Source organism: Bactrocera dorsalis, chromosome 5 (assembly GCF_023373825.1).
Source record: "Bactrocera dorsalis isolate Fly_Bdor chromosome 5, ASM2337382v1, whole genome shotgun sequence".
NCBI classification, from domain to species: Eukaryota; Metazoa; Arthropoda; class Insecta; order Diptera; family Tephritidae; genus Bactrocera; species Bactrocera dorsalis.
Genome location: NC_064307.1, coordinates 33,257,952 through 33,266,284, shown reverse-complemented (window position 1 = coordinate 33,266,284; position 8,333 = coordinate 33,257,952). Strand labels below are relative to the sequence as shown.

Genomic DNA, 8,333 nt, shown 5'->3' with positions numbered 1-8,333 from the left:
TAGCATAAGTTGTAGTTTTTATGCTTTCCTGCTTAATATTCTTCTATTTAGGACAGCCGAAAGAAAAGGGTTGACGTGCGAGCTAACACGAAGTTTTGTTGAATAACACTCTGACCTGTCTGCAATGTCAATGCTTGTTGTACAAATAAACAAGTTTGTCTGTTTAGTTTTGGATACTTGAATGCGACATGTGTTCTTTCTTTTTAACTTACACCATATGTATGTATATTTCTCAATTTCATTTTATTTTTTCAGCTTGGATTCTATAGTAGGTGCTTCTTATATTGTGATAATAGCAGTGCTTTGCAACATCTCACTAGTGCATGACAGCTTGCGTACATCAAACACTTACATAGTTTTTAGTATGCATGAAAAGATATCATTCGCTGGCAAAAAGTTATTTGGGATCTTGTGGACAAAACACCGCTTTCCGCGTCTGTGAAATTTATGCCCCAAATGTGTAATTCAGGGAATGGTGCCCACCCTTTAACCCTTGGAACAAATTATTTTGTAAATTTGTTCCTTACTTGTTTCATGTGCCTAAAGGCTATTTTTATGGCTGTGCCATAGAAAAGGCCGTTTGAAATCGGTTGATCTCAATATGCTTTAACCGCGATGTCAGAAGATGACTAGATAAAATTATATCAAATATGTGGACCAAAGGATATGAGTTCGTTTCGCTATCCTGATTATAGCTCGATATCTCTCTAAGATTAGTTTATGTGTTGTTTTTAATAACGTTAGGTGAGAAAAAACTCTCTGTTACACTTTGAGAGATTATAAAAATGCGCATTGCGCTATAAAAAATACTAAATTGAACCAACATTAAGTTGCTAAATACTCTGTACCGACCCATATCATACTTGCCGTGCACTAATCATTTAATATCACAGCATTTAATAATCAATGCATTTATCACTACTGTTAAGTGAACGAAATTAAAATCGTTATACTCATAACAATACATCGTAGAAGAATATCCATATCGTTAACAGCAATTCAATTATCACCCAATAACAATTTTGAACAACTGCAGTGGGTCGAAAACTTACGCACACACAAAACATTTCAATAACGGTAACAATAACGACGAAAACAATGGGGATAACAAAGACCATATTGGGGTAATTTTCGCAGCGGCTCATAAACAACAACATAGAAGTATTTGTATTTGAAAAAGTTTTCCAATTTGAAAATGTTAAAACAACATTAAGTCCTGCAGAAAATTAACCTTAAATGTTCCAAAATCCACCGGTGGTTAATACAATACTGTTTGAAAACAGACACCTTAACTTAGCTCATCCTTACGTACTTTAATTACTTGTGTGGTGAGGGCGGGATGCTATTTTTAAACTTCTTGTTTTCTTAAAAAGGGTGTAAGATACGAAAAGTTGGGACAGTTGTTTTCCTCTGCACTACGTCTCTATTTTTTACGGAGTATTTTAGAGTAATGCTCAGACAAAATTCTTCTTCAAAAACTGACGAGGTGGCCGAGAGGTTAAGGCGTTGGACTGCTAATCCAATGTGCTCTGCACGCGTGGGTTCGAATCCCATCCTCGTCGATCAATCACATGTTTTATCTAATAAATAAATGTTTGTGTTGATTTACGATTAAAGAAGAGCTTCAAATAAACAAAGATAATTCCTGTTTTTTTTTATAATTTTTGGGAGTTATGGGTATGTAGTTACGAGTATATATTTACACCAGCTCTTAAACTAACTGACACCACTGGGATGTAACCTTGTGTTAACATTTCCTGTGACGATTGGGCAGTTGGGGTTATTTCGACAGAAAATGCTTCTTAAGTCACTAAAAATGGTTTCAAGTAGCATGTAATTAAATTTATAACATGATTTTGGTGGACGATGAGCTGAACTGATCGGTTATTGAATATGTATTAGAACTGTTTTGGCAATGGTTCAGGCAAATTACTTAGTGCATCTACTGGAATGTAATATTAAGGGGTTATACGGGTTTACAAGTTTGAAAAAATGTATTTTTTTCCGTGATCTTATTAAATTCTACAACACCTCTAGAGTATTGAAGTTGATCCGAGTAACAGTTTCTGAGATACAACTTTGAGAACTTGTACGTTCGAGGCTAGATTGGGTAAGTGCGCGGTCTTTAAACGCGTTTTTCCTGAAACTGTGTTTTAAAGTCGGTTGGAAAGATTTCTTCATGAAATTTTCACAGGTCTTTGAGGTAAATTCTTAAAGACTGAGACACAGGAGTTTTTTTCGATTATAACTATTTGAAAAAACAAACAAAATTTCGTGAAACTTTGACTGAAATTTTATTTTTTTTTAATATGTGCCAAAAATCCCATTTTCAGTTTTTTTTTCTTAGTTCAAGTTCTAAGTTAACGGTTTTAACTAAAGCACATATTTTTTCCCTTTAGATGATTCTCTAAGCAGTTATTCTACCAACGTAAGCGCATTTTTTTTTCGCGGGTTCATCGGAAATGGCGTCGCAATGGCCGAGTTTACAATTAATTTTTCAAAAATTACAGAATTTCTTTTTTAATAGTTTAGGTTGGTAACAATTAAAAATTCTAATAAAGTACTTGATTTTTATATGAGAAAAAAATTGTTGCAAAAATGCTGTTTTTTACCCGAGCAAACCCATGTAATCCCTTAAGGCTAGACAGAGATTGAATGAGAAATGAACATAAGAAATTAGAGCAGGACATAATCTGTGTGTAACTAGTTGCCAATGTACGTTTTTAGGAATTTTATTTAGGCGTTGCGAGCGTACGCGCGCCTAAGAACCATATATTCTTTCCCTTTAAAATATGAGATTATGGCGGAAATGTGACCGGTAGATCATTTCGCTTATCTCAAAAATTAGTAGTGGTCTAAAACCCATAAGTGCTGGTTGATGACCAACGTTTGCTGAGTTCGTGCGATGCCCACAGCTTTACGTTACGAATGCACAAATAAAGGGAAGCCCTTTCTCATTCTTATCCTGATGGAATTTTGATAAGGTTCCTTTTTCGCAAGCTCATCGGCTTAACATTTTCACTGTCACCGAGCTTTGCTATCGAAGTGGAAACATAACCCCTAAAAGAAGCTGCCCTGCGAAGAAATGCATCTACAGCTATCTTGATTATTTGAGTTGAACCATTTGAAACTAGAACTGATTAATAGCTCCTGAACAAAGATATCCTCTTCCCCTTGCGCTTCGTTCAATTCGTAAATAAGTTCACTGGGCATCTTCTCCAGCGATTCCACCCCTCTCACATATCACGCCGTCGAAATGAGAGCGTATTTTGGAATGTTTCTCTCTAGAACACTTAATATGTCCGACAACAGATCATTGAAGTACCACAAAAATCTAGAGTGAATAATATATAACCCCACCTTGCGAGATACCTCTTTACCTTTCATAGCGATTGTACACTATGTGTATGTGTCATTTTCTAAATTTGCTTTCGAAATCTGATCATTTTCGCACGTGCATAAATGAATTTACAATTTAATATAATTTTTGCAAATTTCTCCCATATTTTTACCTTTATAATTTTTTTGCTACTTCTGAAAACATGGTGCACATAATTTATTCTGCAAACGTTGCACGGCAAATACTCGTTGACGTGGTTCATGCAGCATCCTTATATACGCAAATGCAATATGCAAGGATTTGTATGTGAAGTTAGCCATATTCTGAGCTGTTGAAATGCGCTGAAGATACCGATATATGGATCTGCGCAAACTCATGCTTGCACCAAAGAAGTTGTTTTTCAGTTAGCTCAGTTTACAGTAATTTAAATCAGAAAAGTTTCTATTTTATAAAATTTTTTTTCTAATATACAATATATTATATATATTATATTATAAAAGTATATGTATATGCCTTAATTACTATATACAACCTTTTGTATACATAACTTACAACTGAAAAATTTTTTACCAACATGTTAATATATTTTTCTTGTTCGAGCATTCTAACCATGTAGTCACTAAACTTATACTTCCAATTTGAACTTTTCCGCGGAGTTCAACCGCGCAGTTCGTAATTTCGCATGCGGTCATGTTCCCTCATTTTTCATAAAGCAATTTTATTTGCATTGCTCTAGGTCAGTTTTTATGATTTGTTGTGTTGTGAGTTCAAAATAGAAGTCAAGTATTGGTTATGCTTTTGCAGTTGTTGTAGTATGCCACACAACCTCACATCCACTCGCTTCCTCTTTATGGGTGAAGGAAAGCATACGAGTATAAGCAGTTAGTAAGCGTTGGTTGCCACCTCCGAAAAAGTTTATTCAAAAATGTGAAGTGAATGAGTTAATAATAGAGTTTACAAAGAGGATTAGGATAGGTTTAACATTTTTATTTGAAAGAATTTCAATTACCTTGCCTCTTTGAGTTTGAGTTTAGTTTACTAGTGTAAATGGTTAATGCTATTTTACAAAGAAATTTATTAAATAAGAAATTATTAACTACATGTTCATTTTTACAAATACTAATTTAAATACTAAAATTAAAACCGAAAAGCTTATTTTAAATGGACTTTTTCATAACGATTTTAATTTGATTTCAAAAGACTGAACACATTTAAAATATAATTTTCTTCTTTCATTATAGAGATGAAAACTTTTTTGAATTTACATGTACATATGTATGGCACACACTTTCATAAGCTTATGATTACACCAAGTACTTGTATGTTCACAAGATTCCTAACTTATCTAATTTATGGATATATATTGAAAGAGAATAAACCTAATATATTTTTATGAAAATATACCTGAGCAAATTAGTTCAATCAGCCCGTCTCTATCTTTGTCCACCATACTCCCGTTTTAAACCGCTCAAGTTGGTCACAATGGGTGAATTTTAGTGAAACTAAATGAAGAGAAAATTATGGGGTTTATAAAGGGTGATTTTTTAAGAGCTTGATAACTTTTTAAAAAAAAAAAACGCATAAAATTTGCAAAATCTCATCGGTTCTTTATTTGAAACGTTAGATTGGTTCATGACATTTACTTTTTGAAGATAATTTCATTTAAATGTTGACCGCGGCTGCGTCTTAGGTGGTCCATTCGGAAAGTCCAATTTTGGGCAACTTTTTCGAGCATTTCGGCCGGAATAGCCCGAATTTCTTCGGAAATGTTGTCTTCCAAAGCTGGAATAGTTGCTGGCTTATTTCTGTAGACTTTAGACTTGACGTAGCCCCACAAAAAATAGTCTAAAGGCGTTAAATCGCATGATCTTGGTGGCCAACTTACGGGTCCATTTCTTGAGATGAATTGTTGTCCGAAGTTTTCCCTCAAATGGCCATAGAATCGCGAGCTGTGTGGCATGTAGCGCCATCTTGTTGAAACCACATGTCAACCAAGTTCAGTTCTTCCATTTTTGGCAACAAAAAGTTTGTTAGCATCGAACGATAGCGATCGCCATTCACCGTAACGCTGCGTCCAACAGCATCTTTGAAAAAATACGGTCCAATGATTCCACCAGCGTACAAACCACACCAAACAGTGCATTTTTCGGGATGCATGGGCAGTTCTTGAACGGCTTCTGGTTGCTCTTCACCCCAAATGCGGCAATTTTGCTTATTTACGTAGCCATTCAACCAGAAATGAGCCTCATCGCTGAACAAAATTTGTCGATAAAACACATTTCGAACCGAACACTGATTTTGGTAATAAAATTCAATGATTTGCAAGCGTTGCTCGTTAGTAAGTCTATTCATGATGAAATGTCAAAGCATACTGAGCATCTTTCTCTTTGACACCATGTCTGAAATCCCACGTGATCTGTCAAATACTAATGCATGAAAATCCTAACCTCAAAAAAATCACCCGTTATATACTAAATTTAACCTCTTCGGAAGAGTTAATATTCACATTTCTCTTTTGAAGATATTTTGAATATAATTCAACTGGTGCAAACTAAAATATAGCAACAGAACCAAGTCTAAGTTTATGACATAAATAAATCACTTGTACTCAATGTTGAGTTCTGTTGCGAAATTTAAAGAAAAAATATAGCGTTTAATTAGCGCATTAAGTAATTTCCGGAGCTTTGATTCTTGTGGGTTGCAAAAGTATACATCTTCGATTACACATGAACTTAGTATTTTCTTACTTGTTTTTGTTTTTGTTTTATTTAACTACTTCCGAAGCCATGAAATCAAAAGACCAATGCTCCTAATCGGTTGACAGTTAGCAAGTTCTTAACCCAAAATGCAATATCACAGCAAACAGGGAATAGAAAAAATGTTCAGAAAATCATCCAGCAGTAAAATAGGTCAACAAAAATATTCGTAAACGACCACAAAGGCGCTTACACTAATCAATCAGTCAGTGGTCAACAGCTGTGTTCTTTTGTGACAGAAAATGAACATCAACAACAACAAATCGGATGACAGCCTGAGGTAATCCCTTGAATAAATAAATTAATATCCATTACGGAAGTTTACAAAGCAGCCTTGTGCGACAGAAATAAAGAAGAAATTATTTTCGGCATGAATTAAAAGTTAAAAATTTGCTGTGAGAATTTTTCAAGTTTGAACATTAATCAATTAATTTCTGGTACTGAAGTATGTGTAGTATTATATTGTACATACCGGTGTCATTAGACTATTGCATATATGTATGTACATATGTAGATGGGTATACTAGGGCAGGAGATATTATATCATAAGGTCTTTTAATCTATGGTCGATAAGGAAGTATTAAGGATGCGTTTGTATAAGTTCAGTGGTAATATTTTAAATTTATAATATATACTGGGCTTTGACGTCATTATCTTCTACTTTACATATTTTGATGAATTAAAAATACTATTTTATCACGTGCCCTGAAGATTTTTCAGAAGTGAAAAGAATTTATGATAAAAACATGAAAGTAATTTGGAGTAAACGCATGTATAGTATCAATTCAATACCCCAAGAAAATAGAACTATTCGATCAATTTATTTACTTTTACGTATCCGTAACAAGAGTGAAAGAGGAGAGAGGTAGCAATCGTTTGCATTGAAAATTCTCTTATATTACTTATACAGTAGCTGACAAAAAACCGGAGGTTTGGTTTTAATGACTTGAAATCGATATTGTATTACCAAATGAAGTTCTATTTTACAAGTAAGTATTTATTACAGTAAGTACAATGTTCAGCTTCAATAAAACAGTTTTGTTCATTTCTTTGAGTCTGCACGGGGCTACAAATAAAACAAAAAAAGAAAGGGCCACAATTTGGCTTTGCAATCTCAAAAATTGAGTTCATTAAAAAGGAAAATTTGCCAAACGTCTATCGGTGCTCTCTTTCATCAAAATGTGAAGATTAGGTCTATAAAACGCAAATCTGGTTCTGGACTCCCGAAGGAGACTACTTAAGTAGTACTACCCTATTTATGATCGATTCAAAATCGCTGAAGACATCAGAAGCGAAGTTCAAAAAATAAATGAAATCGAAATCAGTACGCGAGCTGTACGACGATGACTCCAAGAAAACGGTCAGCCAAAAACAACTCTTAACAAAGAAAATGCGACAAAAATGCCGCCAAATGGACTAAAATATGCAAAACCTAGACCAAAGAGAATTGGAAAAGAGTTATATTAATCAAACGAATCCAAAATATACCTCGCGAAGTTAGTGAAAGTTTAAATATTAAGTATGTTAGACGTACCGTTATGCAGGAGTGGAGTCGGCAGGCTTTTGTAAAGATGGCTTAAGAAAATATTAACCTAATTAAAAAACAACAATTTTCCGATATGGACAACATAATTTTTCACGATGATTCTGCAGCATGTTCTATCACTGGACTGGTTTGGGAACAATCTCCATATAAAGTCCATAAAAACATCTGACACATCATGAATTAGGAAACAAGTAAAGAAGGACCAAGTACGAGTGCAACCGAACATTTTATACCCTTGCAACTTGCCAGGACCAAGCTAGGCAAATACCTTAGAGAGTAAAATATCAACCAGAGGATCGGAGTACAAGCAATTTTTTTTCATATTCTTTATATAGTAACTCATACAATGACCGACAAATTCGGTATAAGATTTGTTTGAAAAACCAAATCATCAAATCTAGTATATGGGATTTGGTGTACAACCGATCCCATTTTATCTATTTCCTATTGTCATGCCACGTCCTTCCTGGGTTTCATTAAAATAGCACACTTACAATCATATAGAGTAAAGTCAGCCAACACATTTAAGGCAGAAGGATAGATGAGTCAATGTCCTGACTAAAACACACTCTGAAATTTTCGTCCTTTTACCAACCTTTACAAATCTTTTTGTCAATCTTTACCATCGTCAGGAAAGGATTCTGTTTGAATATCAATTGTACAATGTTCCATACAGTGTCCCATATTTTCG

The 8,333-nt window shown here is 34.3% G+C and overlaps 1 non-coding gene across 1 annotated transcript; it reads left to right on the top strand.

Annotated features, from left to right (window-relative positions):
• Positions 1-1,480: 1,480 nt before the first annotated feature.
• Trnas-gcu (transfer RNA serine (anticodon GCU)) lies at positions 1,481-1,562 on the top strand. The gene has a single exon. It is a non-coding gene; the product is annotated as a tRNA-Ser (tRNA).
• Positions 1,563-8,333: the final 6,771 nt, after the last annotated feature.